Here is a 22,239-nt window from a genome sequence, read left to right as displayed (position 1 = left end):
AGATATTTACAAATGATGTTGCAATGGCAATTATTGGTCTTTTGTGGGTGTATTGGCCTTATCAAACAAGTTTTAATGTTGTAGCACTCACACTAAGAAATATGCAAGATATTAAAAGCACATTGTACTTGTTATAAAGCCTAAGTTAAAGTATTGCGTAATTATTGTAATTGACAATTGTTTCTAAAATCCTGATAGATAAATTGCTTAATATTTTGAATGCACTTTGCTCTGATGTCGATTGTATATTCATTAAGATTAATAAACTGAAAATTAAAATATAAAACGTGGTTTTAATAATTAAAAAATCTCAGCAACAATTGAACATCGTTCGACTTTTGTTTGGTCGGTTCGTGTCTATTTTATTAATGTAAATGTTTAGATAAATGTCAGAACGAGGAAGAAAATAATGAGGATGGGAAAGTGAGCATTATTATGAACTAAACATCGAGTTAATGACATTTGGTACAGGAAGTCATTTTGTAGCAAAAAACTAATAATTGTGATTATTGTTCATTGACAACTAATGTTGGAAGAAAATAAAACTACCTCAAAATGAAATTAAAATAAATATCATTTTGGAGGTCACATGATTTGAAAAACGGAAATTGTCACTTAATGTGACATTTGAGCTGAAGAATCGTTCTTCCCCCCGCCACCCACATGTGTAGTCCTTTCAATAATTTAAAATTTAGTATAAGTTGAACTAAATAACAAATGGATGTTCCTCCATTGTTTTCTTGAAAACAAAAATTAAAAAAATTAACATGAAAATGATATCGCTCTGCAAGGAATAATTTCACAGATAATAAGTGTTTGTATTGAATTTAAACGTCACCATAGCAGTCAGAGTGATTTCCCCTGACAGGGAATGAAGACTGAGGAGATAGGCCGAACTCAGGCAAGTGGAACTCATGCTGCAATCAGTTAATGCAGGGATCATCCCCCGAGGCCAATCTAGGAAGGGAGGTCCATGACACAATGTAACGTGTACAGGAAAAAGCAGTATTTTTACACACCTTCTGTATTACAATGTCCACATGCAATGTGGTTACAGTCCTTCCCTCATGATACAGACACCCGATCCTGTAGAACATCTAATCTTGGATGAACATCGCTATGGATAGCCTGAGCTTCCTATTGCTTCATGGTGTTTTACAGGTGCTATAATCTCCAGGCCTTGGGATCTCTGTGCATTTTATTTCCTCACATTACAAAATTAATTGCTGCAGTCCTTTGGGCCTCTCACTATGCCTTATTCACGATTCTCAAGAATATGTAATTAGAAATTTTTTAAATGTTCTGAGCAACTTTAAAATAGTAACTATTTCTGACAATCAAACCCTGTCTGTTTCCCTGACAGCCGCTGTGGAAGTTAGCTGGGCTCTATCCTGCAGTTGGTGTTTATTCATTCACTGGGACAATTATTCTTTCATTTATGAAAGTCAGGGTTGGTCATTTTTCGGTGTGCCTGCATTCTCTTATCACTATCTGGAATATGACTGTCTGGAATAGCATACTTATGGACTTGGAGTAGGATTGTACAAAATGTTCTTTTTTTAACTTAAGACTGAAACAGACTGTTCGTCTTATTTATCTCCCCTCCACCATTTTGTGTTTTAATTCCAAGGCAGGCTGCTCGGGGCTTCCCTACAGCAGCAAATCAATGAGGATTTCAGCATTAAAATAAAAATCAACATTCGCAACCATTAGGAAACAGTACCATTCAATATGCTTACGTCACTGAGACTTAATTCCACACTTAAAGCCGACTATACTGATTTGATCAATGATTACATATTAGATATAAGTAACAATTAGTGTTAAACCTAGTCATTGTAATCTTAAAATGATTAGAAATGTCATATTACAATCTGCAACATGTAGAATTGGAGTCTAAAACAATCAGACGTATCTTCATTTGTAAGGCTGAATATGAATCCAATGCTTTCTGTGAACATTCAAATGAGAAGATATCAGATATTTCCTGTCAGTGTTGGATGAGGAATCATTGCTTGGTTTGTGGTTGTGTTGACCTGGAATAAAAGATAATGTTTTCTTTGTAAAATTGGCACTACGAAACAATGATTTAAATTAAAATGTGAATCTCACGATATTTGTTACAAAACCTACATTAAATTACTGTGTGATTGTTGAACTAACAATGAATTAGTAATCTATTTTAGAACACTGACACATTAAGTGATTCAATATTTCCAAACGGGTTTGCTGTGATATGGTACTAAGCACATATGCTCTTACTTAAAAATTAAAATCATGGCAATTGAAAGAAAGATAAATACACATACCATGCGCTTATTGTAAATTCATGCAAAATTCAACTGCGGAATATGTTTAAAGCAGTTTTTCCTGAAATGAAAAGATAACTAGAATGATTAGCAGCAGGATGTAATCGCAAAAAAAAATATTCAATGTGACTATTCAGCTGCAGGCAGCTCCCCTTCCTTACACACATGTAAAACTTCCAACAATTCAAAATTTACTGATAAAGAAAAGAACATACGCATGTAAATTCTTTTTTCTTGTTGACAAAAAAGTCACAAATTTGAATTTATTTTAGCTTTAAAATATTTAACTATTACTTTGATCAGAAATACAATAAATCTTCATGTTGAAGAAAAATCAAATCAAATCAAATCAAAATACACATCGATATTCACAATAATTGGGAGAGTGAACACAACAATATCTTTCCATCAGTTAATGTACTGAGCCATAATTCCACTTTATATCCCTTACTGGATTGATCAATTATTAGATATTAACCATAACTAAATTATTAATATGCTATCATTGAACTGAATATTAATGAGAAATCTCATTAATGTTTGAACGAGCAATGTGTCAACATAAACAGTAATTATTAGTGAAATGTGTAAGATATCTCTTCATCGATGAGGCTGAGATTACTTTGATTGTTGAAACGAGTATCATTCAGATATTTATAATGAGCATTGGCTGGAAATCAATGCTTTTTGGTGTAGACCTGAAAGATTTTGTTATTGTAGTATAGGCAGTAAGAAATTATGATGTGCATCTCACCTTGCTGAATATTTTCAAGTTTTCTAACAGGTTTCTGGTCCAATCTTCAGTTTAACATGGGTAATGTTGGGTCAGAACATCAATAACTGCAAACATTTTAAACACATCTCCATCAAAGTTGCTAATCTGATAATTCAGAACAAATATCAAAAAATTACCTCTGTAAATTTAATTGACTATATTTTTAGTTTGTAGTCAAGTTCGTTATCTACTTATTTCCTTCCTATTTCTGACACCAGTGGCTAAATATTGATTAGATGAAATGTCATATGAGATAGACATTAGCTTTCTCTCAAAGATCTGTACAGCACAGGAATGGGCCATTTGGCCCAGAACGTTGTGCTGAACATAATGTAAAAGAAACTCATCCCTTCTGCCTACCCTTGGTCCATACCCTTCCAAATTATCGAAATGAACGTTAAAGAGCCTTAATGTATCTGCTTCCACCACCAACCCTCGAAGTTCATTCCAGACACCAATCACTCCCTGTGTACAAAACAAATTGCCCCTTACATGCCCCTTGAACTTTCCCTCCTAACCTTAAACACATGTCACATAGTTTTTGATGCTTCAACTCTGGGAAAAACTTTCTGACCGTCAACCCTATCTACGTATCTAATGATTGTACAGACTTCCATCAAGTCTTCCCCCAGTCTCTGCCACTTCACAAAAAAGCAATCTGAATTTTTCTCGCCTCTCCAAATCCAGGCAGCATCCTGATAAACACCCTATGTACCCTCTCCAAAGCCTCCATACCCTTCCTGGAACATGGCGAACAAAAGTGAATACAATACTTTAAGTATGCCTTAACCAAAGTGTTAAAATGTTACAACATGACTTCCTGACTCTTGTAACCAGTTCCCTGACCAATAAAGGCAAGCATGCCATTTGCCTTCCTAACCACCTAATTACTTGCATGGTCACTTTCAGGGAACCATGGTCTTGAACGCCAAGATCCCTTTGAATAATAAAGCTGTCAGGGTCCTGCCATTAACTATCTACTTTTTTTTAACATTTGAGCTTCCAAAGTGAAACACCTCACACTTGTATGGATTAAACTTCACCTTTAATTACTCTGCCCATATCTGCAATTTATCTTTTTCCTGCTGCATTATTTGACAACACTCTACATTGTCCCCAACTGCACTGAACGTTATATCATCTGCAAACTTATTAACTCACCCAATTAGATTTTAATCCATGTCACTTCTATATAATTGCATCGCAAACAGAAGGGTTCCAGTACAGATCCCTGTGGAAAAAAAGACAGAAAATGAGGGAAATGCAGAATTCTTGAAGAAATGAGGTTTTTTCAAAGACAGAATAATTCTGATGAATAATCTTCTAAAGTGTGATTTTTTAAAAAATTAACCCAATATTTTAATTCTGAGTTTATTGATCTTAATGAACATCCAGTACAAACTGCTTTGAAAATATTGTATCATTTTAAGTGTTGCGTTCTCACATTAAATATTATTTAATTGTTATTTCAATTATCACACGATCACGAGATTAACATTTTCGTTGAATCCATTATTTATTAGAGCCAGTATCATATTGAAATACTGACATTCTTTTCAGGTCAACACACCTGCAATCAACCAAAGTTCTCTCACCCAACACTCATTCTAACTCTCTCATTCTCTTTCATTTGAATTCTCGTATTAATGGAAGGATCATTAACCAGTCTTATCAATTAAGAGATTGCTAACTATTTTTTTATAAATATTTCATTTTTTTCCCAACATATTGCACAATTACATTGCAATAAGAGTTTTCTCATCATTCTTAATTTTGTTATCAGCCATTTTAAAACTAATTATTACCAAAATCTAACCGGTAATCATTGTTGAAATCCAATATCTCCAGCTGTATATGTGGAACTATGTTTCAGTACATCAACTGATACAAACAATATTGCACTCTACAATCTCTTAATCTTAGCAAAAATAATTTTCAGTGTCGAATCTTAGCTGGATTGAATTGGTTGTAAGAAAAAGTGCAGTCTGAAGAAAGGTCTCTCGGCCCAAGTGTTAACTCTCTCCACAGATGCTGCCAGACCTGCTGAGTTATTTTCCAGCAATTCCTGAGTTTGTTTGTGATTTCCAGCATCCACAGTTTTGTTTACGTTCTTGTATTGATTGTATTTCACTTCAATTCCAACATTGCTACATTTCTGATTATTACAATAAGAGCTAAGTATTTTTCATGTGAAGTATTATTTAAATTCACGTGTTCCTTGTGTAAATAAACCAGATTTAACAAATGTTTGTTCTATGCTTTTACAATAAATCTTGAATTCTTAGAAATCACATTATTTTGAAAATGAGGGAAGTTGTTTTTCGCTGAGTAGTCACATTGAATGACTAATGCTTTATTTCCAATTCATGTGCAATAAAAAGCAGGTTAATTTTAATTTATGCAGATGAATAACTGCTTCAAACAAATTGACTTACTTGATTATCATGAGATTTATGTTTAATTAAGACCATTGCTGCTTCGTTCCATCATTATTAGAAATTACTAATTCTTTTTATCGGTCCATTACACAATGGAACTGTCTAATACAATCCGAGTCCAATTATAACAATAAATATCTGAGCAGTTTGCCCTGTGAATAAACACAGTAAGTATGTGCCCTTCCTGCATGTGAATATTATGGAGGGCTCTGGTAATGTGTGTACTAGTAGACCAGGAGCCATGGGTTCAATTCCCACCTTCAACAGAGATGTGTCAAAACACCTCAGAGTTGATTAGAAAATACCTAAGTGTCGACTGAATTGCTTTTCAATCAACATTGTCTCAACTTGCAACTGTTGTTCATTATAATGATCACAACATCTTGAATTTATTTGCTTCACATCACTGATGAAAGTATGAATGTTATTACGCTGCTTCTAAATACCTCTCAACTTTTAATAACTTTGCAGTCTTAAAGATTCTACGCTGTAAATAATATTTAAGGTGAGGGGGAAAGATTTAAAAGGGGTCTGAGGGGCAACTTTTCCACACAGTGTGTTTCACATATTGGGATGAGCTGTGAGAGGAAGGGCAGTGGCTGGTACAATTACAACATCTAAAAGACTTTTGGACAGTTTATTGGATAGAAAACGTCCAAAGGGGTATGGGATAAACACAGGGAAATGGGACTAGTTTAGTTGAGGAAACCTGGCCGGAATGCCAAGTTAGGCTGAATGGCCTGTTTCCCTGCTGTATCAATCTAGCATTCTACAATTCAAACTTCACTGTGATTGGTAAAGGAAAGAACAACCGGGTGTTAATTCTATTTTGTATCCATAAAAAAGTGACATGAATTTTAAATAATTTTGTCACATGAAATAGTTTGCTCTTATTGTGATTAGAAATACAATGAATGTGAGCATTGAAGTGAAATATAATTTAATCAATTCAACTGTGTTTCCATGGTTAAAATAAAAATTGATATTCACAATCATTGTGAGTTTGTACATTGCAATATCTTCACATTACTTCATGTACTGAGCCATTATTACACATTTATACCCCCTACTGAACTGAACAATAATTAGATATTAGCAACACTTAGATTTTCGAAAATCTATCAGTGCACTTGTAAGAAGGAGAAATTTAATTTTGCTACATGACTGTGTAATGTGCAGACATGAACAGGAATTATTGCAGTGAAAAGTCGTTACAGTTTTCTGAATTCATAAGGCTGAGATTACTGTGATTATTCAAATGAGCAAAAGTCAGTTTACAAAGCGTGTTGCATGCAAAATGATTGGTTCCATTGTGGGATAGTTGACCTGAAAACAATAGTATTGTTTCAATTGATTAAATTAAAATATGGATTAAAATAATGTATGGTTCTGACGATACACGTTAGAAAGACAAACAAATTATTCTGCCATTATTATAAGGATAGTGAATTCCTAATAAATGTTGTATTCTGAACAAATAAATTGACTCAATATTTTAAAAACACTTTGCTCTGATGTTGATTAGATGTACATTAAGATCGGTAAACTGAAGACTGAAATATAATACCTCGATTGATGGATTGAGGACAATAAATGAGCCATTCAATAGTTATTGAAGAGAATTCTTTTTTGTCAAAATGCAGACAATACAGAAGTAATGTATTTCATTCAATTAGTTTACTTGTAGAAACATGTGATGTGATTTTAATTTATGTAATTTTATACTGATCGATGTTCAAACATTTGTGCCTGAATTAAGAAGAAAATAAAAAGATAATGAAAGTGAATATGAGAGTGACCACAAGATACAGTCCATGATATTTGATAGAAAAAGGAATTTGCATAATCTCATGACTATTTAATGTTAATAAATAATTTACTTCTCAGGTACTGAAGCAGTCCAAGTCCAAGTACAACAAGATCTGGACAATATCCAGGCTTGGGCTTACAGGTGGCAAGTAACATACATGCCACACAAATGCAGGCTATCACATATAAGACATAACCTAACCACCATCCCTTGACACTCGATGGTGTTACCATGACTGAACACCCACTATCAACATTATCCAGTGGATAATCATTGATCAGGAAAGGAATTGGTCTCACCACATAAACACAGTGGCTACAAGAGTAATTTAACTCCTGGCTCCTGCAATCCTGTCCACCACATAAACACAGTGGTTACAAGAGTAATTTAACTCATGGCTCCTGAAATCCTGTCCAAACGCTACCAGGCACAAGTCAGGAGTGTGACGGAATACTCCCCACTTGCCTGGATGAGTGCAGCCCTAACAACACTCAAGAAACTTGATACCATCCGGAATAAAGCAGCCCGCTTGATTGGCACTGCTGCTACTGAGCATCAGTGATGGTGAGGGTGGATGATTGTGGATGTCCTAGCTACAATCTCTGCCTCTTCTTATTAACAAAGATAAAAGAATCTTACATTGCTCAACTTTCTCATCAACAGCCCTCTTTTATATCAACCAGCAGCATTTCCACCAAGAGCAGCTTCTCTTAAAATATTTTGACAGTAACTTGTAATTAACTGGTTACTACAATTACAACTGAAAATGTGTTGCTGGAAAAGCACAGCAGGTCAGGCAGCATCAAAGGAGCAGGTGAATCGACATTTCGGGCATAAGCCCTTCTTCAGGAAGGTCCTGAAGAGGCAGTGAACCACATTTTGAAATGATCTTCCTGAACATAATATAGATCAGGTTAAAACTGAAGTAGGTGTCTTACACAACTTGCTGCAAGAACACAGACAGTAGAATCTGAGGTGATCATGAGTATGTGGAGGTGAATGTGGGAGACAAGCTGGGACTGTATTGGATTAGTCACGGTGAGAGGGGACAAATGCTGGATGCAGGGTTTCAGCAGCTGATGGACTGAAGCTCAGGTGAGCCATCGGAAACTGAGCAAGTGACCACCATCTAATAGGACAGAGAAACTGATCCATCAGCCTGAAACTGACTGATCACGTGGCTGTCAGTGACTCCAACACAAGGGAATGGAAACATTGCTCAGAGCCTGTTTCTGTAACATTCAACACAACCAGGAAATGGAAAGTGAATAATGAGCTGAAAACAAGGCCACTGCTCTGTTAGAGTCAAAATCATTTAATGTTCAGTTATTGAACATTATTGACTCTCAGACTATTCTAACCTGCAGAATCACAGGAAAAGGGGAAAGTAAACAACATTCTTGGCAAAGACAGAATGAACCAACTGCTTGTATAAACATGCGATGTGGTGGTGGGCGGCACAGTGGTTAGCACTGCTGCCTCACAGCGCCAGAGACCCGGGTTCAATTCCCGCCTCAGACTGTGTGGAGTTTGTACATTCTCCCCGTGTCTGCGTGGGTTTCCTCCGTATGCTCTGGTTTCCTCCCACAGTCCAAAAATGTGTAGGTTAGGTGAATTGGCCATGCTAAAATTGTCTGTAGTGTTAAATGTAGGGGAATGGGTATGGGGTGGGTGCACTTCGGCGGTTCGGTGTGGACTTGTTGGGCCAAAGGGCCTGTTTCCACACTGTAAGTAATCTAATTTAATCTAAAGGGCCTGAATCCTCCACATACTGACAAACACAGGTACCATCAATTTTCGATAGACAATGAAATTCTTCAGAAAAACCCTTCCCTGCTGATGGTGTGTGGTAGAAAACATTCTCAGTGAGAACTGTCACTTATTTCCTTTGAAAAGAATCTCAGTTTCCCCTCAGAAAAGCAGGTGTGTCCCTCACTTACAGACTGATTTACAGACAAAGGAAACCTGATCAGGGACTCGCAGGTTAATTAAGCTGTTAGTGACAGTCCATTGCACACAACAAGAGCTTAGACCACAACAGATTCTATGAAACCAACAATGCAATGAAAAAGGTGAATTAGTCTTTATAATCATGCAGCCTCTCTCAATCAAATAATTCCAGTCAACTTCTAAATATTTTAAAACTATTAATACCAATGTATACATATTTATTTCCTTTCCTAATTTCCTCCAAAACATCTGATTATTCTCTTCAAAATATATTTTAAATGGTCAATTCATAATCACAATTCATTTCCGATTATTCTTAGTGCAAAACAACTTGCAAACTAAAATAATTTTCATATCAATAATGACACTGGAAACTTTGTTATGTAGTTCAACCATATTTCCAAATATTGTTTTGGTTCATTATTGCAGTGAAGCTAAAATTAAAGTCTATTTATTTTCTCTGATATCCTTCCATTACTTTATTCCCTAATAACAATGCCCATGGTGTAATGGGTGACAAGCATTAAATAAAATTGAATTTTCAATGCAAAACCTGTACAAATAATCACATATTATTCAGTTCATTCATTATCGTTGATTATGAGGGTTATTTTCACTGTATGATCACGTTAAATTCACTTAAATAATCACAGTAGAATTTTCCCCTTTAAAAATATGTAAAGTGAATGTCAAATTATTAATGTTTCAAGTCAAACCAAATTCACATTTTGTTCTGTTTTATTCCAGGAATGACGGAATATGTTACATTATTATGGGAAACAGGAACAAGTGAAGGTGGTGGCTCTCAGACATGAGGCCTTAAAGCCAAAGGGCCAGGTGGTAGTTACAGTGGGGGGAGGTACCTAGTGCCCCACTCTCCTCAGAAGGCAGTGAGGATGGTGACACTGACTGGAACGGGTTAGATGACAAAGCACCCACGTGTGGACAGAGGGATGGCAATGGGTGGGATGACCCACCGCCCTGTTAGGCCCAGAAGGCCGTGTCTATGGCACCACTGGACATCAAAGCTCAAACTTGGACAGACAGGAGGGGGACAAGAAAGCGAACTGACAGAAAACCAAACTGAACCGTTTACCTGGCTATACGATAGATGTTGGTGTCTGAACACCCAGCCTGATAGAGAAATGGTTATAATGGGCCTTATTGGGAGAATATGGATGAATTAGTTGAGGTACAGTCTCACCGATGATGGTGTTAGGCCAAAATCTTTTAGGCCAAGATGCCCGGACGTGTACAGCAGAACCTGTCTCTGCAATGAGAGGGTGAGGGTGTGAGCCGACACCGCCCAATCACAGCTGATCAGTGCCTCCAGGCATTTACAGATATTGCAGGGACACACTAGGGAGGGGACAGACTGAATGGGCTAAAATAACCTTGGTGACTCAGGGACCCAAGGGTAATATCGAGGATCATACAGAGAGGAAGCTTGAGGTGTGTAAGGACCATGGGGGATTTCCAAACCCCAATCTGTGATGATGACATCAGTTTGTTGTTTTTAAACTGGGACCCGATTTAACTGTAATTATAAACATGGGACTCCCAGTGGGAGATAATTCTAACCACATTCTGAATTGGGCCTTGAGAGCTGAGGCAAACTCAGAAACACAGGGGAATAGCTGCAGTACAAGGAGGGGAACCAGACCCACAATGTTACAAGGGAAGCAGGAAAGGGCACATAGCCAAGGAACGTAGGCAGAGAGAGGGAGATAGATGTTCACATTGTGTGTGTGCATGTGTTCACTTAGGCACATGAATATGCATTGACGCTGTGTTTGGGAACCAGCAGAACAAAGATTAATACAGGAGTATCTATATCAGTTACCGACACGGATTTGCCCCTCACCCCTCAATTACTAAAATGAGAGCAGTTGGACAGGGAATCGAGGAAGCTGGATGAAATGAACCTCTCCCGACGCAGATCACGGATATGGCAAAATATATTCAAATATGGGAGTGTGAAACTGAGGAAGGGACCATTCTGGGAGTTGTCAGTTTCGAACAGTTAGGACCAACTATTGATGCGGAGACACAAACTCTAATATGGGAACAACCTGGCCAGGCCCGGGACAGGAAGCAAAGGAGAGGTGACATCTCCAGAGTAGTTACCTTGCAGGGAGACTGGAACAGTCAGGGAATCTGGGGAGTTATAGCTATGACCCAAACAGCAGTGTAGGTAACTCAAACAGGAATGTGGGTTATTATCTGTAGATCCTGTAAAGATCGAGGGCCCTCTCACTCCCCACACAAACCGGATTCCATGAAAGCTGGGGCTGAGGAGGCAATCATTGTGACAGTTACAGATTGAGAGAAGCAGGGAATAGTCAGACCAACAGTATCCCAGACTAACTCACAGAAGCCAAACGGCTCATCCCACCTCACTATTGATTATACCTCCCTCAGTAAATCTGCCACTAAAGAGTATCCTACAGTGGTGAACCACACCACTTTATTTAGTGGATTAAAATTGCAACAGGATACAGTCTCAGCCCTTGATATCGTGAACGGGTTCCTGTGGACCTAGAACGGTCAGAATTAGCTCGTATTTACTGTCTGAGGAAAGCAGTAGACCTGGATCCAGTTACCTCAGGGACCTCAAAATATTCCAGTATATCCCACCGATACATGGCTGATGGAGTTCGTCGATTTAATCTTACCAACACCTCATTACCTCAGTTGGAGAGAAAGAACATATCCGGATATTACACAGAGTATTGGGTCAGGTCAGGCAGGCCAGGCTTAAAATTAACCCATAGAGCGTGGGAAGGTAGGGAGAGATGTACCTGGGACATCACATCAGGAAGATCAAATCAGGAAGGGAGGGGGACAATCCCAGTGGAACAAAAGACCATGATTTCAAAACTATCTACCTGCACACCATGAAGGGGATAAGGCAAACTTTAGGATTGTTTAATTATTGGAGGACTTTTTTGGAGAATTACCCAGAAATGGCAGAACCATCACGAGCCCTGACAGAAGCACGGACATTAGCCAGGTGTCAGGGAGTCAGCATATACACAGATAGACAGCATGCCTTTGGTATAGTTCATGACCAAGTGATAGCCTGGGCTCGGTGAGGGTACATCACCCTGTCTGTGGGCACGTAGAGCATGAAGGATAGGTCAGAGACTTAGTGGAAGCAGCTAACTTTCCCAGTGAAGCAGCAATAATGAAGATTATAGCTCAAGGAAAGTAGAAACCTCACACCAACGGAGCAGTGAGTATGTGGGTAAGGCAGGTGAATAGACAATAGACAATAGGTGTAGGAGTAGGCCCTTCTGCCCTTCGAGACAGCACCATCATTCATTATGATGATGACTGATCATCCTCAATCAGTATCCTGCTCCTGCCTTATGCCCATAACCCCTGATTCCACTATTCTTAATAACTCTATCCAATTCTTTCTTGAAAGCATCCAGAGACTTGGCCTCCACAGCCTTCTGGGGCAGAGCATTCCATACACCCACCATTCTCTGGGTGAAGAAGTTTATCCTCAACTCTGTTCTAAGTGGCCTACACCTTATTTTAATCTGTGTCCTCTGGTTCAGGACTCACCCATCAGCGGAAACATGCTTCCTGCCTCCAGAGTGTCCAATCCTTTAATAATCTTAGATGTGAAATACTGACTGAAACAATGCAGACATTTGAGGAGATGGCAATGGCCGTAGCTACAGAAGTGAGAGAGGAAGGTTTAATGATATTCCCAGAAACAGTCCTACAACAGGAGAAACAGGAATGGGAAAAAGGTGCGGCAGTAATAGGACACAACAGAGTCTGGATGATCCAGCAGTGCCACTACACTGTATAAGACAAACATTATTAAAACATATCATGGGCTGGCCCATATTGGGGAGGATAAAATGCAATATCAGATGATCCACGACAATCCTTGCCTGGAACAGGGAGAAATACAGCAAGGTTTTGTTGAAGGTGTGTAGTCTGTTCACAGTGTGAGCCAGGGAAAACAATAAAATGGAGGCAGCAGCAGGGACCCAGGGGCCCACGGGAACAATTACAAATGGATTTTACACACACACCCATCCCAATCCCAGGGAAGGAAATCCTGCTGGGTTTTAATAAATAGGTTTACTCAGTGGGTGGAAGCATTCCCCTGCAGATCCTGACCACGGGACAAATGTTACAGGGAACATAGCTAAAGAGCTATGTGCCCTGTTTGGTACTGAACAGAAATCCCATCCCCCATACCACCCCCAGAGCTCTGGGACAGTAGAAGGAATGACGCAGACACTGAAAGCTAGTCTGGCTAAGGCTCTCTCAGAGACAGGACAGCGATGGGTTAGAGTACTCCCCACCAGCCTAATGAAACTAAGGACAACCCCAGCAAAGCGGACGGGACTGTCCCCCTTTGAATTAGTGACTGGATGGACTATGCAGATGCCACAGGGTATGGTAGTGGGAGGGCCGGAGATGTGTGGTAGTGGGAGGGCTGGAGATGTGCAATGACAAGGATAGGGTTAAACCATTTGTGAAAGAACTGGCAAAGCAGCTGCATGAGCTGAGAGAATCAGAGACTGGCAAAGGAAACATGGAAATATCCGAGCTGACATTCCAAACCCTGGAGTTCAGGTCAGGAGGAAAATATTACTGGAACATATGAAGTAAACACATCAAAATGCTGGACTTACCTGGGGGAGACAGAGAGGGACCCCTCCCATCATGTATTAGTAAGGAGCTCTGAATAAACGTTGGTCATGCTGCTCAACACAGAACTCAAGGCTCCTCTTTGATATTTCTCCCAGCAACAGTTGTGCAGAGGCATGTTGCTGGCTGGAGCTCTATGGCTAGTGCTGTTCCACAAGGATCAGAACTAGGACATCTGTTGTTTGTAATGTATATAAATGAAAAGTTTGAAAATGTAAACGATTTAATTAGCAAGTTTGTAGATGGCACAAACTTGAAGTTGTGAATCGTGAAGAATGATGGCAAAGGGTACAGCAAGAAAGAGATGAGTCAGAAAGTTTTGTGGAGAAATTGCAGATATATTTTAATTCAGACAAGTGTGAGGTGATGCGTTTTGGAAGACACAAAGCAAGAGGAATGTATACAATAAACGGAAAGGTCCTGAGCAGCCCTGATATACAGAGGGATCTTCAGTTGCAAGCTGAAAGATCCCTGAAGGTGGTGAAGGTGGTGAATGGCAGGCTTGCCTTCTTCTGTCAGGGGAGTGAATATAAAACTATAATCAGGCCACCTTTGGGGTATTGTGTGCCGTTTTGATCACCACATTATAGGAAGAAGGTGAAGGCTTTTGGGAAGGTGGAAACAGGTTTACCAGGATGTTGCCTAGATTGGGAGAGGTTTGAAAATCTTGGATTGTTCTCTTTGGAAAGTCAATGTCTGTGGGGTGACCCAACTGGCACAGACAGAGTTTGTAAATCATGGTTTACTACAGAAATTGTATCTCTTGTTAAAAAGAAGAAAGAGGCTTATGTGTTGATAAGGCAAAATGGTACAGGTGAAGCAATAGAGAGTTACAGATCAGCTAGGAAGGATTAAAAGAGAGAGTTAAGAAAAGCAAAGGGAGGACACGAGTCATCTTTAGCAAACAGAATAAAGGATAACCCTGAAAGTTTCTCTACGTATGTGAAGAATAAAAGGATGATTAGAGTAGGAATAGGGCTAATCAAAGACAGAAGTGGGAAGTTGAGTGTGGACCCTGCAGAGATCGGAGAAGTGCTAAATAAATATTTCTCATCGGTGTTTAGACAGGAAAAGGAGGATATTGTAGAGGACAAAAATGAGGTACGAGATATTAGACTAGAAAGGATTGAGGTTAGTTACGCACAGGTGTTATCAATTCTAGAAGGAGTGAAAGTAGACAAGTTCCCAGGACGGATGGGGTTTATCCATGGATTCTCTGGGAAGCTAGGGAGGAGATAACAGAGCCTTTGGCTTTGATATTTGAGTCATCATTGTCTATGTGTTTAGTACCCGGGGACTGGAGGATTGCAAATGTTGTGCCCTTGTTCAAGAAGGGTAGCAGAGATGACCCAGGTAATTATAGACCAGTGAGCCTTATTTCCATTGTAGGAAAGGTTTTGGAAAGGATTATAAGAGATAACAGTTAGAATCATCTAACAAGCAACAATTTGATTTCTTATAGTCAACATGGTTTCGTCAAGGGCAGGTTGTGTCTCACAAACCTCATTGAGTTTTTTGAGAAGGTGACCAAGCATTTCGATGAGACTCGGGCAGTTGACGTGGTATACATGGACTTCAGTAAAGCCTTTGATAAGGTTCCACATGGTAGGCCGATGGAGAAAATGCAGAGGCATGGAGTTGAGGGTGATTTAGCAGTTTGGATTAGACACTGGCTTTCTGAAAGAAGGCAGCGAGTGGTGGGATATGGAAAATATTCAGTCTGGAGCCCAGTTACTTGTGGTGTTCCACAAGGATCTGTTTTGGGACCACTGCTGTTTGTCATTTTTATAAATGACTTAGACGCAGGCATAGGTGGATGGATTAGTAAATTTGCATTCGACACTAAAGTCTGTGGAGTAGTAGACAGTTTGGAAGAATGTTACAGGTTTCAGGGGGATTTAGATAAACTGCAGAATTGGGCTGAGAGGTGCAAGTGCAGTTCAATGCAGCTAAATGTGAGGTGATGCACTTTGAGAAGAATAACAGGAAGGCAGAGTACTGGGTCAATGGAAAGATTCTTGGTAGTGTGGGTGTGCAGAGGGATGTTGGAGTCCATGTACATAGATCCCTGAAGGTTGCCACCAAGGTGGATAGTGATGTTAAGGCAGCATACGGTGTGTTAGGTTTCATTGGTAGAGGGATTGAGTTCTGGAACCGCAATATCATGCTGCAACTATACAAAATGTTGGTGTGGCCACAGTTTTAATATTGTGCACAGTTCTGGTCGCCCCATGACAAAAAGGATGTGGAAGCATTGGAAAAGGTGCAGAAGAGATTTATCAGGATCATGCCTGGTGTGGAGGGAAGTTCTTATGAGGAACGGCTGAGAGACTTGGATCTGTTCTCATTGGAAAGAAGGCAGCTAAGGGGGGGGGATTTGATAGAGACATGCAAGATGATCAGAGGATTAGATATGGTAGACAGGGATAGTCTTTTTCTTAGGATATTGATGACAGCTTGCACAAGAGGGCACAATTACAAATTGAGGGGTGATAGATTTAAGACAGATGTCAGAGGCAAATTCTTTACACAGAGAGTGTGGTAAGTGTGTGGAATGCCCTACCAGCTAAGGTAGTCAACTCAGCCACATTGGGGAGTTTTAAACAATCCTTAGATAAGCTCATGGATGATTTTGGGATAGTGCAGGGGACGAGTTGAGAAAATTCCACAGGTCGGTGCAATATTGAGGGCCGAAGGGCCTGTTCTGCACTGATATGCCTTTGTCTAATTCCTATTAAATATACTGTCTTTTTTTGGTAAGGCAGAGATTTGTGAAGAAGAGTCTCTACAAGTAGACACTCAGCTACTTTAGAGACACTTTGAAACTCTCGCCGGCTGTCCAATAATAAAGCTACTGCTGTTGTGCAGAAAACTTGCATCGTCTGGATTTGTGGAACAAAATAGGCATCAACAATGAAGGATATGAGTGATGTTCAGACTGTGGCGTACAGACTTACTGGAGTGGTTCACTGATGAAGAAAATGCCGTCACTGGATTGATTTGAAGAAATTGCGATTTTCTTTGAAGTGAAGAAGTTGGATATATATTTGGTAGAGCTGCATAAGATTATAACAGACCTAGATATAGCAGACAAAAATATCTGCATTCGATAGGTGATGGCACAAGAGTTAAGGTCAGGTGTAAGGTTTTGAGACAGCGGGAGATGAGCAAGTGTTTCTGCTGACTGTATTGGCTGGGATTATGCAGAACATGTTGCCTATTATGGTGGTGCAAGGAGAGAAGATCAATGATTGATATAAACAATTAGATCAGTTCTGAGGGAAATAACCTTGCAGAGTTTGGGGTACGTATGGGAATGAGAATATTGGATTCTGCAACAGAGAGCCAGCTTGGATTTGATGGGTCTCTTTCTGTGCTATAATCTATTTTATTTGGACTTGCTTAACTTGCTCTGATCACCGATGAAGTTGTCATTTAGGTAAATCTGCTCAGTGTTCCTACTCAGACCAATACAGGCTGTCCCTCCACAGCAGGAGATAATGTTTACTGTTTTATACTGGGTCTTTGGGGGGGGGGGGGGGGGTGAGGAGGCAGGCTAACGGTGTGTGTAACAGTCTGCCAACATTTATCTGAAATGGCAAAACCCCAGTGCAGCCACACCAGGGATCGACTCTGGAAATGTGGGGAATGCCAGAAGGGAATTTTTTAACCATCCCACCTGCACATTGGCCAAACCAGTCAGACTGGGGAGTTGTTCACCTGCTGTGGGTGGGTGGGGGGTGGGGGGGGGAAGAAGGGGAGATGGGATTCACTCAGGCATCTATCCTGCTGAGACACCAGTCAATGTACTGATAGCCACAGTTGAAGGATTTTTTTTCTCTTTTTCACGCCATGTAATGAACAATGGCTTTGGCAGCTCATAAAGTTGTGCACTGGGTACAGATTTTTATTTTCCTTTATTCATTCACAGGATGAGGGTGTCGCTGGCCCGGCAGCATTTACTGCCCATCCCTAATTGCCCAGAGCGCAGGTAAGAGTCAACCACATTGCTGTAGGTCTGAGGACACAACGTAGGCCAGACCAGGTAAGGATGGCAGCTTCCTTCCTGAAAGGGCATTAGTGATCCAGATGGGTTTATCTGACAATCGATTAATGGTCATCATTGGACTCTGAATTCACAAGTATTTTTTTTTATTGAATTCAAATCCCCCCCATCTGCTGCAGTAGGCTTTGAACCCAGGTCTCCAGAACACTATCTGGGGTTTTAGATCAACTGTCTCACGACAATACTACTCGGCCAATACTTCCCCACATCGCTGTCCATCTGCACAGAGTGAACCGTGATTGTCTGGTTCATCAGAACCGATTAATCACACATACGTTTGCTCAATGATTGCAGGAGTTGGATGTTGATTGGCTGTTGACATCCATCTCTGAACCATGTATTCTGGGGTTTGTTTCTGATGATGATTAGAAGCATCATCAGTCTTGTTATCTTTTGGGGATAGCTTTCTGTTAAATGCATAGCAATCAATTCTATCTCACAACTCTCAGGCAGATTAGTTTTTGTAGAAGAACTCTCCTTCCCCCCAACCTCCTCCATCCTCACCTCCAACAGTACAATAATCTCAGAGTCTCTTTATGATTATGAATGAGACAATCTGATCAGCCGCTTCTTTCCCTACTCCACTGTCAACTTGGATCTTAAACTCCCCTTACTGCAGGTGTGATCCTGCATCATTGTACAGTGTTGCTCGTATTTCATGTCTTGGCCTATCAGTGTTCATGATATTGCATGTAGTATATGGGGCCAACAGTGTAAGAGTTTAGCTCTTTCTTTCCAACAACAGCAGTAAAATTGTACTCCAACAAAACTTACAGAATCACGGCCAAGCATATCCCCCAACTTACCTCTTACCATCAAACCAGAGTATCAATCCTCAGTCAACTGAGAGAATTCAGGAGGGCATGTCAGTAACAGCAGCATGAATACCTAAAAATGAGGTGGTAACCTGATGAAGTTCCCAAAGAAGACTACTTGTGTGCATAACAGCATAAGCAGCAAGTGATAGACAGAGTGAAGCAATCCAGGAAACAACAGAACAGATCTTAAATCTGCAGTCCAACCAAATCCAGTTGTGAATGAAGTCAGAGCACAGCTGGAGTTCTGAGGACAGGTCTCTTCAAGATATTAACCAACAAGAATGTTAGACTGGATTAATTATCATAAAACTCAAGTCCGTTTGATATTCATATATTTACAATCAGTGTTCAATTCACCAAATGTAGCTGAATGTAAAGATAATCTTCAAGTGACTGTAACAGTGGAGACATCTGAATACTTGATCAGCAAATTAAAGCCTGTTGTGTTTAGATAGTAATAATTTTAAAGAGATTTTATAAAGTAAGGTGACTTGAGAATAATGGAAGAAGTTGATTGGTGGGTAGCTGATAAAGTTGCTTTAATCTGAAGTTAATTTAGGATTAGTTAACAAATAAACACATGGTAGGGAATCTCAGCCCCGTGGAGTGCACATCCAGTTCCATGTGGGAAAACCAGGACACTTCTTGTGTGAGTGACAACCACAGGAACACGGAGGTGACACTGGAAATGTCAGGATCACTCGTTTGACCACGGTTAAAGTACTGCACACACTTCTGATCCCCTTATTCCAGGGTTAATGTGATCACACCAGAGAGGGTACACAGGAGATTGATCAGAATGTTTCTACAATTGGAAAATTTCTGCTCTGAGGAAAGGTTGGATAGGCTGGGGGTGATTTCGAAGGAAGATGAGCTGAGATTTAATTGAAGTGATAAAATGCTGAGGAATTCAGATCGAGTCGATAGGAAGGAGCTATTCATTAACTGAGAGGTCAGAAACTGGAGGTTTTAGATTGAAACTAATTCCCAGAAAGAAGGGGACGGGAGAATTCATTTCGCTCGGAGATGGTGGGCAGCAGGAACTCATTGATGGGGTGGCAGAGGCAGTAACCAACATCACATTAGAATAAAAGGACATGGATCTAACTGAGATGCTGGAACATGCAGGGCTGTGGACTAAAGTCTGCAGAATGGGATCATTGTGATTGATTTAACATTTCTCCAGAATATTAAAGTCAAGTCCAATTTGTGAATTTATGAACATCATCCGACCTGAATTCCAAATGTCAGAATAAATTTATCAGAAATTTACAGTACAGATCAAGGCCACTTGGCCCATCCTGCATGTGTTGGCTGTAATAGAATGACCCAGGCTTTACAGCGTTCTGTACTCACCAATGAGAGCAACAATTTCAGACTGTGAACTCTGCCCTCTATGTTGTTATAATCTGTTTTTTCAATGTATTTCTTTGACAGCTGCTCACCTTGTTTCTTGGTTTCTTTCCCAGCCCTAACTCCATTCCCCATGGCCTTGAGGGACTACCATTTCTGCAATTTAATCTCTCCTGCCTTCCCCCGTGTGACAGACTGTCTTTTTGTCCTTGTCTCACCCCCACCTTGCACACAACTTGTTACATTTCTGATGGTTCCCAGACCTCTGTGACTTCACTGCGCACCCTGGGTCAGGGGCACGAATTTTGAATTCTCTTCCTCATGAGATAATTGGAAATCTTTCTGGCTGCAGTTTCCCCCAGATTTTATTTTGAAAATAAAAGAGGATTTGCGTCAGACTCAAGTATTTGTGAGCCTTCATCCACAATCCTGAGCACTTAGACATAATATGTGACCCTCCCACAGATGTGCAGGTTTGATGGATTGGCCGTGCTAACATGACCTGTAGTGTGTAGGTTAGGTGGGTTGGGTTAGCTATGCTAAATGTGGGGTTATGGAGGTAGGGTGGGACAGCAGGTCATTGCAGACTCGATGGACCGAATAGTCTCTTTGTGCGCCTAAGGGATTCTGTAATTCTAACTAGCTGTGATTGTTGTCACATTTTCCTAAGTCCTGGTTCATTCAACCCAGGTACACATGCTGCCTTTTGTGTTTCTGTGTGTGCCCATAGTGTTAGGTAAGGGGTAAATGTAGGGGTATGGGTAGGTTGCGCTTCCGCGGGTCGGTGTGGACTTGTCCACAGTCTCCATGATTGTGCAGATTCAGTGGATCAGCCATGGGAAATGCAGTGTTAAAAGGATGGAGTGCTTCAGGTGGGATGCTCTTTGGATGGTTGATGGGGTTTGATGGGCCAATGCTCTCCTGCCACACTGGTGGGATTCTATTCTATGATTGTGGATAAAGGCTATTCTATGATTGAGGATAAAGCAGGGTGTCCTTGGAGAGGTGGTAATAACTGGAAAGCTGAATCCAAAAATCACCACCTTCACCAAAGGAGATTTTGGGAAAATGACAGATAGTCAGGTGGATTAGCATTCCAATCTTAGATAGTGAGGAAGCGTGTAGGAGATAATGATTTTGCAATTTTAAACTGAGGGGAGACAGTGATTTATGGTTTTAGATTGCGTCGTACATTCGCAGTGTCCAGAGTACGCTGTTGTGAATATCCATCCTGTACTTTATTACAAAGCCAAGGTCACTGACAATGAAAACCAAAACACCCAGGAAACATCGCCTCCCCTCGTCATCTGATAAAAGAATTCTGATAAGTCTGGTTGACCATAGAACAAAGATGGAAAGTTGGAAGATTAAATCCAATCCCAAGATCCAGTGCTTAAACAAAAGGAGACTACAATAGGATGAGGCAGGAGTTGGCTAATGTAGACTGGAAACAAAGACTTTTTGGTGGGAAAGTTGACGGACAGTGCGGGAATATCAAAGCAATTTTTTGAAGTGCTCAGCAAAATTATATATCAGGGAAAAGGAAGGACTGTAGGAAAAGGAATAATCTGCCATGGGTGGCTCAGGAAATAAGGGAGTCTATCAAACTGAAATAGAATGCATACAGATTGGCAAAGACCAAGGAGATAAGAAAAACTTTAAAGATCAACAGAAAGCTAGATGGGATTGGGGGAGAAAAGTGATTAAGAGCTATCCCCAGGGCTGGAATAACAGTTTATACTGCAAGAGGGAAACATATTGTTTGGGGAATATATGGCCTCTGTAATTGTTGAAGCACTTACATGTTACCATAGAGATAATCCTGATCAAGTTAAAAATCACAGCAGACTCCAAAAGCTTGTACTTCCAAATAATCCTGTTGGACTATAACCTGGTGATGTGTGGTTTTTAACTTTGTCCACCCCACCCCAACCCCAGCTCCTGCACATCAGAATCCTGATAGATACCCCACTGAAACTGAAGTGCCTGTCAGATACTTGAGGGAGCCACGGGGGCATGGGGGAGGTGTGTGTGATTTAA

General features: G+C 40.2%; 1 long non-coding RNA gene across 1 annotated transcript in view; it reads right to left on the bottom strand.

The window, feature by feature from the left end:
* Positions 1–1,897: 1,897 nt before the first annotated feature.
* LOC140456821 (uncharacterized) overlaps positions 1,898–22,239 on the bottom strand; it is a 41,056-nt gene continuing 20,714 nt past the window's right edge. Inside the window, exons 6-9 of the long non-coding RNA XR_011953158.1 lie at positions 4,246–4,315; positions 3,064–3,149; positions 2,310–2,370; positions 1,898–2,036 (exon numbers count right to left, since the gene is read on the bottom strand). This is a non-coding gene — a long non-coding RNA (uncharacterized lncRNA). The remainder of the gene's footprint in view (positions 2,037–2,309; positions 2,371–3,063; positions 3,150–4,245; positions 4,316–22,239) is intronic.

The sequence above is a fragment of the Chiloscyllium punctatum genome, chromosome 31 (genome assembly GCF_047496795.1).
Source record: "Chiloscyllium punctatum isolate Juve2018m chromosome 31, sChiPun1.3, whole genome shotgun sequence".
In the NCBI taxonomy this organism is placed as follows: domain Eukaryota; kingdom Metazoa; phylum Chordata; class Chondrichthyes; order Orectolobiformes; family Hemiscylliidae; genus Chiloscyllium; species Chiloscyllium punctatum.
The sequence above is the reverse complement of the archived record's forward strand: the minus strand, read 5'-3'. Positions and strand labels throughout refer to the sequence as shown.